Source organism: Misgurnus anguillicaudatus, chromosome 18 (genome assembly GCF_027580225.2).
Source record: "Misgurnus anguillicaudatus chromosome 18, ASM2758022v2, whole genome shotgun sequence".
Lineage (NCBI taxonomy): Eukaryota > Metazoa > Chordata > Actinopteri > Cypriniformes > Cobitidae > Misgurnus > Misgurnus anguillicaudatus.
Window position 1 is genome coordinate 34,837,540 of NC_073354.2, and position 8,668 is coordinate 34,846,207.

The following is an 8,668-nucleotide window of genomic DNA, read 5'->3' on the forward strand; positions in this document are numbered from 1 at the left end:
TTTTGCATTATTCCTTAATGCCAAAATTATTTATAAATCATTCACTTTTCTTTGGAATATATTTGTAATGAGAACAGTCATTTAGAAAATGAAAATGCTAGATGGGGCAGTGGCCCAAACCAAAAAGGGCACTAAGGGGGGTGGTATTATAAATAAGTATTATAAATATGATGTGTTATATTACTAGCATGTGATTATAATAATTCGTTACATTTATATAGCGCTTTTCCAGTGCTCAAAGCGCTTTACATATGAATGGGGGAATCTCCTCAACCACCACCAATGTGCAGCATCCACCTGGATGATGCGACGGCAGCCATATTGCGCCAGAACGCTCACCACACACCAGCTTATTAGTGGAGAGGAGACAGAGTAATATAGCCAATTAGTATGAGGGGATGATTAGTAGGCCTATGGGCAAGTTTGGCCAGGATGCCGGGGCACACCCCTACTCTTTTTCGAAGGACATCCTGGGATTTTTAATGACCACAGAGAGTCAGGACCTCGGTTTAACGTCTCATCCGAAGGACGGTGCTTTTTTTTTGACAGTATAGTGTCCCCGTCACTATACTGGGGCATTAGGACCCACACAGACCACAGGGTGAGCATCCCCTGCTGGTCTCACTAACACCTCTACCAGCAGCAACCTGGTTTTCCCAGGTGGTCTCCCATCCAAGTACTGACCAGGCTCAGCCCTGCTTAGCTTCAGTGGGCAAGCTGGCTTGGGCTACAGGGTGATATGGCTGCTGGATAATAATGGGATTATTATATATAATAATGGATTATAATGGGAACTATAATAACAAGAATTAAAGAGTGACAATCTGCTAAATATTCAATATGATACTGGCTTGATGGAGCTTTGAATCCATGTTTGCAATGTTGAACTGCCTTTAGCAGCCTCTCTTTCCCTTCTTTGTCGTTATTTTGTTAAGGCATTGGTGTTTTTTGTATTTTTTGTCTACAAAGTGTGCCAACAACAGCAAATTTAGTGTTTATATTAACTTAGATCTGATCGGGAAGATTAAATCCATTAGACATGTATTGTAACGTTAATACTAAGAATGTGGATATTTTGTTGTTGTTTGCTTGCTAAGTTGTTAGCACTTTTAAAACAAAATTACTAATTTTGTTGTTTAACAACTGATTTAATGTAATTAATCTACCTGTTAATGCAACAAACTTCGGAAACTGTCGTCTTCGCTCTCCAGGCAGAGAGTGGACACAGAGATGCTGCAGAGCGGTCGGGAAAACACGAAGTGGATCACCGGAATAAGTGGATCTTTAGCGGATCAGTAACAATAAAACAGCAAGATTTTTGAGCACCGTGTTTAGTCTATGTTCCGCGTTTTGCTGCTTTCCGCAAGTCTCTCATATTAAAAACGAACTGGACACCCGCCTGAAAGTGTTTTTAAAATATGTATTTCATATTTAATAAATCATCATGCGGGCCGGACTGGACACCTTTGTGGGCCGTATGTTTGAAACCCCTGCCTTAGAGTATAAGCATGGTATATAAGCAATGATATCAATAGAGATAAGACACTTTGAACTTAATTTTCCAGGTTTCAAAATTATTTTAAAGGCGCTGTATGTAGTTTACAGCGGCCTCTAGCGGTGATGTTTCAGATTGCAACCAATAACAGGGCTCGAAATTGCGACCATTTTGGTCGCATATGCGACCGAAATTTAATCTGTGCGACCTTAAAATATATTTGGGAGCATTTGTGCGACTGCCCATTTTGTTGTGACCCGAGTTGATTGTGATCCTGCATGCTGGCGCTGTCCCAGGTTCAGTGTTCTCTCCAACGATACATAACCAATCAAATTTCACCATTAATTGCGTTTAATGAAGACCGCAGATTGGCTAATATGAGCTTCAGTCATTCCTTGTTGCCGTGAAGCGCGGAAATGTGAAAAGACGAACGCGTCGCGAGCATGACGAGAGCGAGCCGATTACAGCCAATGTTATTACTGTATTTTTTGACGACGATCCAGATTCAAATGTAACTCCACCACCGGAAAATACGAGTTGACGTTAAACCTTTCAGAGAGAGTGGCTTAAAGATTTCGAGTGTCTCCGCTATGAAAATGTAACTTACTGTGTTTAAGGTAAATCCTGTAAAACGGCGTTAATGGCGGAATCAAAACATTTTAAGCGCCAGACGTACCTTGCTTAAACATGGCGAAAGTGCCAAAAATACAAGACGTGTCATGACAAATGTGTTTATTATTGATGGAGACACCGAGCTGTCTGTCAAAGTGTGTTTGACGGTGTATGTGCGCACACACCCGTCGCTATGGGCGGGCCACAGGGGGCCGGGCCCACCCTCAACGACCCTTGTGCCCCCCCTACCAGTATTTAAAAAATACTGTAATTTTATATTATCATATTTGCTAATTTTGTGTTGCATTAATGTTGTATTCTTTATCATTAAAACATCAAAACATTAAAAATATAAAAAAAACAATGGTGTGATTTTGTTTGATTGATGGGAATCTAGCTACACTGCAACAGCCTATCACGAGGCTACGTTCGTGACGTAGCCTACGTCAGTATAGCCGCTCAACAGTTACCGCACTTTTTTTTTAAAACTGGACGAGTTTTAAACTGGACGCTTAGCTGCTGCTTCAAATTCAAAATGGATATCCGCAAATGGTTTAAAAGCCCACCAACAGTCTGCGCTGCCAAAATTAAAACGACATCGACGCCTGATGTTGGAGAAGGAGACCCTGGACGACAGCCTGAGCCCGATGCCAGCTCCGTGGAGCCCGACCCCGGGCCTTGCGGGTCAAGTGCAACCGCGACTGGGGCAGCATTTCGGCCACAACAACTGCCTGATGAAGCGCGTGTGAGTGACCTCGGCACTGACAAACCCAAACAGGTTGTGTTGAGCAAATTTCCAGTCAAAATGTTTGGTTCAAAAAAACGATCCTTTTCCTCTAGCTGGTATTTTAACAGGGACTGGCTTGAATACTCGGTGGAAAAGGACTCCGCATTTTGTTACGCCTGCAGGAAATTCAAATCTGTATCATCGGACGCAACGTTCTCTATTAAGGGATTTAACGATTGGAAACATGCGATTGAAACAGGCAAGGGTTTAAATAAGCATGCAGCCTCAAAAGAACATTTAGCCTGTGAAACAATGTGGAGAGATTCAGAAAAACGTAGAGAGACAGGAAAAGAGATTTCCAGTCTCTTAAATTCAGAGCAACTGGCTCGCAACAGATACTACATGTCAGCTGTGATTGATATGATAGAGTTTTTAGTGGTGAATCAATTGCCATTACGTGGAGATAATGCTGGTTTTGCCAGTGTGCTGCTAGAGGATGATAATAGCTCCATGGGGCTGTTTTTGTCTCTTTTTGAGTACACCATGCGCAAAGATCCTGAACTGAAAAAGATTACAAAAACAATACCACAGAAGGCACGCTATACCAGCCCACAGATTCAAAACGAGATTATCGAAATGATGAGCAAACTCGTGACAGAGGAGATAGTGAGACAAATCGGTGACAGCTGGTATTCAATTAAAGTGGATGGCACACGGGATTCTTTAGGCCAAAAAAATATATCTGTAGTTGTGCGTTTTGTTGACGAAAACTACTGTGTGTGTGAGCGCCTCTTGGTAATGGCCACATCTGAGAAAGGTGATGCAGAGGCTCTGACAGGTGTCATCATTGATGAGCTTACCAGCGCCGGACTCAGCACAGACAAAATCCTGAGTCAGGTTTATGATGGCGCATCACTCATGTCTGGCAGGCATGGTGGTGTGCAGAAATTGCTCCAAAACAAGCTGGATCGTAAAATACCATATATTCACTGCTTTAATCACCAGCTTTATCTGGGTGTAATTCATGCCATGTCCAGTGAAGCAGCTGTCGAGGATTTTTTTGGAGTATGCAACATGCTGTACAACTTCATCAGGAAGCCAACTGTGGCGATTCTGTACAAAGGTGATACCCTGAAACGTCTCTTGGATCAGAGATGGACTGGCCACTTGGCAACGGTCAAAGTTGTGGTGAAGAGTTTTCACGACATTTCCACATTACTGACCGAGGTGGAAAACACACGAGGCCTTGGAGCGGAGGTGCGCGTCGAGGCAACGGGGCTGCATCGTGCCATTACGCAGCGCAGTTTTCTTTTCATTGCGCACCTGTTTATGAAACTGTTGTCACTTTTCGAGCCGCCTAACAGACTGCTACAGTCAGAAGATATGGACTTGTTCACTGCGGTGACACTTGTGAATAGCGCTTCTGACTGCGTGAAGACACTGCACACAGAAAACGAGTTTTCTGCACTGTGGGATATCTGCGCTCCTCCAGCATCTGTTACCGAGACTGTGCCGGTGACCGACCCTGGTCCAAGCAAGAGAAGACGCACAATTAACAAGAACCTTCGCGGATTTGCAGTTGAAGAAACAGTTGGTCAGCCACAAAGTGACATAGACGAAAAGACTGAGTTCATGAGATTGTTTTACAGTGTAATTGATGCTGTGCAAGGAGAGATGAATGCGCGTTTTGGAGAGCGCAGTAGCGAGCTCATTTGCGCACTGGCTGCTTTGAACCCAGAGGACGTGGATAATTTCCTGGACCCATCAAAGGTAACCCCTCTCCTAGTATTAGCTGGAACTGATGTGGTTGAATCTGAATATACTGTGGCTCGTGAGTTCCTGGTGAAGAAAATGACTGACACCCCGGTTCCCCCCGAAGATGGAAAATGGACAATAGCCAACATCCTCAGCACATTCAGCTGTGCACTCCAGGCTATGCCTACTGTTCTCACAGCCTACACACTTGCCCTAACTTTAGGAGCTTCCACGGCGATGTGTGAAAACTCATTTTCCACGCTCAAAAGCATCTTCTCAGAGCATCGGCGCAGTATGCTGCACAGACGCAAGGCCCAGCTGATTCAGCTTGCTTTTGAAAAGGACCTCACTCATAAGTTTAATTTCGAGTGGAAGGACACTTTAATGAGGAGGTTCTGCTCGGAGAAACGCCGCCTGCCGCTATACTGACTGAAGGATGCGCTGTCGTCTCTCCCTTCCCTCCTCTCAAGTGCCGGTAGGTTCAAAGTCTGCGTGTGTGTGTGAATATGTGTGTGTGCGCACGTGTCTCATGGCAATGCATATCCCTCTGTTGACTGCTTTAAAATGCAATGTTTAAGAGATGCCTCTGGTGTTACATATAATATGTTGTAAAGATTTATGGATATTAATAAAATTGTTTCTATGTAATGTGGTGTAGGCTATAGGCTATCTGGTCATATTGCTGATGGTTATGTTTAACGTGATGATTACGTGCTGCGCGAATACAGTATATATAAGTATACGTACTGTAGGCTAATAATAAGTGTGCCCTCCCATGCATTTCATATGCCCCCCTTAAGACTGAGGTCTGGCGACGGGTCTGTGTGCGCATGTGCTGGTGAATGGACATCCGACAAACATCCTTGTGGTCCATGTTGCTGTGGAATACGACAATGCTGATGGTATGTTTTTGTTCTATTTTTTAAAACATTGCCTATTTAGTAGTAAAAGCATCCTGGTAATGCAGTTATCAATACCAATATATATTAGCCTTCTATATTAGGGTCACTTTTGTAATGTCACAATTAATCAGTGTTTTACGTGTTTGCTAGATTTTCTATTTAATCTTAATCATGTTACCTGTAATTGTTAAATTATTATTGCTGCAATACTATTTCAACAGCATTTGGGTATTAATTTAGGAATTTATGCAGCAAAAAATAAAATAAAATAAAATAGAAGACCAACTTTTAAATGCTGGCCATAGGACGTGTAAAGCCCGGTGGTGGTGTTTTATTTTTAATAAAATAAATATATTAACATTTACATTGTAGTTGTGGTGCTTTTAAATTTTTTGATGGATGCGCCTAAATTTTTGCTGGTGCTCCTAACTCTTTAAAGTTGGGAGCACCAGTGCTACCAAATAAAAAAGTTAATTTTGAGCCCTGAATAAGTTTACAAGTGCGTGCTTGAACTCATGAGCGACGGCCAGACTGAGATGTAAAACACCGGACAAAGCATCACACAACATGCTGGAACTCAGGTAAACTCCCACTGCAACGTTTAATTGACTGCATTTAGCCTATGCAATGTGGTGTTATGTAGGTAAATTTACGGTAAGATAACGAAAACGATTAGTGAACTACACTGAACAATTTCAGTATAACAGTAAAGCCCGATATACTGTGCAATTTTAAATAGCCCTTTAGGGTTGTTGCTTGCCACACTGTGCGATCAATATCGTAGTTAAGTCCACATCACACTGTATAATCTCAGTTTCCATCAATGTCAGACTGTACGAGTTTAAAGACTTTTAAAAAGCGGATGCACGCAAACAAACGCGTCCGCAGTTTTACGTCATCGATCGACGACGGCTGGGCAAACACGCTAAAGGGAAGGCTAGCAAACCGAAACATCATCTAAAAAACTAAAGCACATAATCGAAATATATTTGACATGCTTTGTAGTAATGTTAGCTTACCTGTCCAAAAGGATGAAAGCCAACTCCGGATCCGTTTTTATACCCAAAACAAAGTGGATGTTTCTCCATAATTCAAATGCCCTGTCAATGTTAATCCGTGTTTTTGTCCGAAGTTGATCCGATTCACGTTTGGCTTTACGAGCTTAAGCGGATAACTTTTTTCTTCACAATATGTGGAGTTTGTGTTGGAGTCTGTGTTGTGCTGGGAGCAGGTCGTTTTAGTCTGTTATCAGACGCAGTGCAGTGTCGGCGCTGTTGAGTGCAATGTCAGTAGACGAGGCGAGAGGCTTGGGAGCGCGCATGCAGGTGACATCATGAGTTTCTGCACGAGAGCGCCCTCTGGCTTTTGAATGTGGCGGCATTTCACTGTAATTCATTAAAATTCATTAATTGAGAAAACGCGCATTTGCACGATTAATCGTTACAGCCCTAATATTTTTCATGAAGTCATCGGAGGAACGAGCAAGTCAGATGACGTCACAATATTAGACAGCACTGTTTGGATATTATGAATTATACTCCTGCCTACTTTTAAAAACAAAGTTTGACCGCAGGTTCATGTGTTTACCGCAGTGGTTTTCAAATTCAGTCCTCAGCCTCCCCTCCCAGAATGTTTTAGATGTCTCCTTATATGAAACACCTGATTTTACTCATCAGGCTCCTTAATTAACCCTCTGGGGTCTAAGGGGTTTTTAGGGCCCTGGGGAAGTTTTGACATGCACTGACATTTGTGCTTTTTTCAGTGCTTAAAAAAAAATATAAATGGCAAAATTCTCAGCACAAACTGGGCTACAATATTATATGATCAACATGTATGTACATGTTTGTATTTTTGAGAGAAAAAATGTTTATGCGTGGTTTTTGAAAAAGCTAAATTTTTAAGTCACTGATACAAGTCCACAAAACTCATTCTAAACATGTTTTCCCAAGACGTTTCAAAACAGGATCTAGTAGTCTAGAGTTTTTTCTTCAAAATTATGTGAAAATTATCCTGTCTGCTCATTCACATAAATCAATATATTGATTTACAATTTCTAAGACACATTTTGCTTGGGAAAGGCCATATGCGTAGAGGCGGGGAAGCTCCCGAATTATGAGTGATTGACAGCTGGAGAACGAAAGAGTTGAATAATGAGCCACATAATGAGCCTTGTGGGAATGTTCAACAGGAATGTAACTTTCTCTGTAGTAAAACCATGATAAGGTTTACTTGGGAATTTATAACAAAAAATTATATATATATATAATGTGTGTATATATAGAAATATTTTCTATTCATTTCACAAGTATACCTTTAAAAACCACAGTAATCATAGTAAAGGTACTGTTTTGGCCATCCTAAAATTAAAGCAGGGTTAGTGTTTGGTTGGCCAGCGAGAGGTTTACTTTTGTGCAGTAAAAAGCTCAAAAGAACTGCCTATCGTTATCTGGACTCTTATTTGTGTTTTTGTAATCATTATAGTAGAAACACAACAAGGGATAAGCGTGTAAAAACATATCAATGTTTGTTTACAGCCGCCGCCGCCATTAATCCCTCACGTGTTAATCATGAAAGCAGATATACGCTTAGATGCAACTAAATAAGGATTGTACTGTTTGCAATCGAGTATTTTATAAGAATACCAAAAAGCATGTCGAGTTTCCTGACTTGTGTGTTTGTGTATGTGAGTTCCCCTCACGTGAAATGTTTGACGGAAGAACAAAGAAAACACTCGCGTCTGGAGATACTGACACACATATGCAAGTAAATAAGGATTTAGATGTCATGTTTGGTGCATTCAGATGAAACAACAAGGAATGGAGAGACTGGATTGTGGATTGCGTATCCATTGACGGCAGGAGGCACGAGATATGCATATGGATGTTTCTGCTCATTCACTTCAATGGTGCGGGGGTGTGGCGATCTCATCTCATTACAGATAAACAGGTAACAAAGGAAAGACGGTACTTCTCCTCCTTCTCATACAGTTTACACCAAATGACAATATCTGTTTTTGATCTTACTTACAAGCATTCCAAGCATTATGTAGACATTTATATTTTGTTTCTATGACATATATTCGTTAAGTTACAGTTAAAGGTGTAGCAGAGGATTTTCTAGAATTTTAAAAAAGAACCGCCTTCTCCACTTTTTATAAAAATGCAATTGTGCAACACT

At 41.4% G+C, this 8,668-nt stretch overlaps 1 pseudogene; it reads right to left on the reverse strand.

The window, feature by feature from the left end:
* Positions 1-634: 634 nt before the first annotated feature.
* On the reverse strand, positions 635-751 carry LOC141350721 (5S ribosomal RNA; annotated as a pseudogene).
* Between the last annotated feature and the right edge of the window lie 7,917 nt (positions 752-8,668).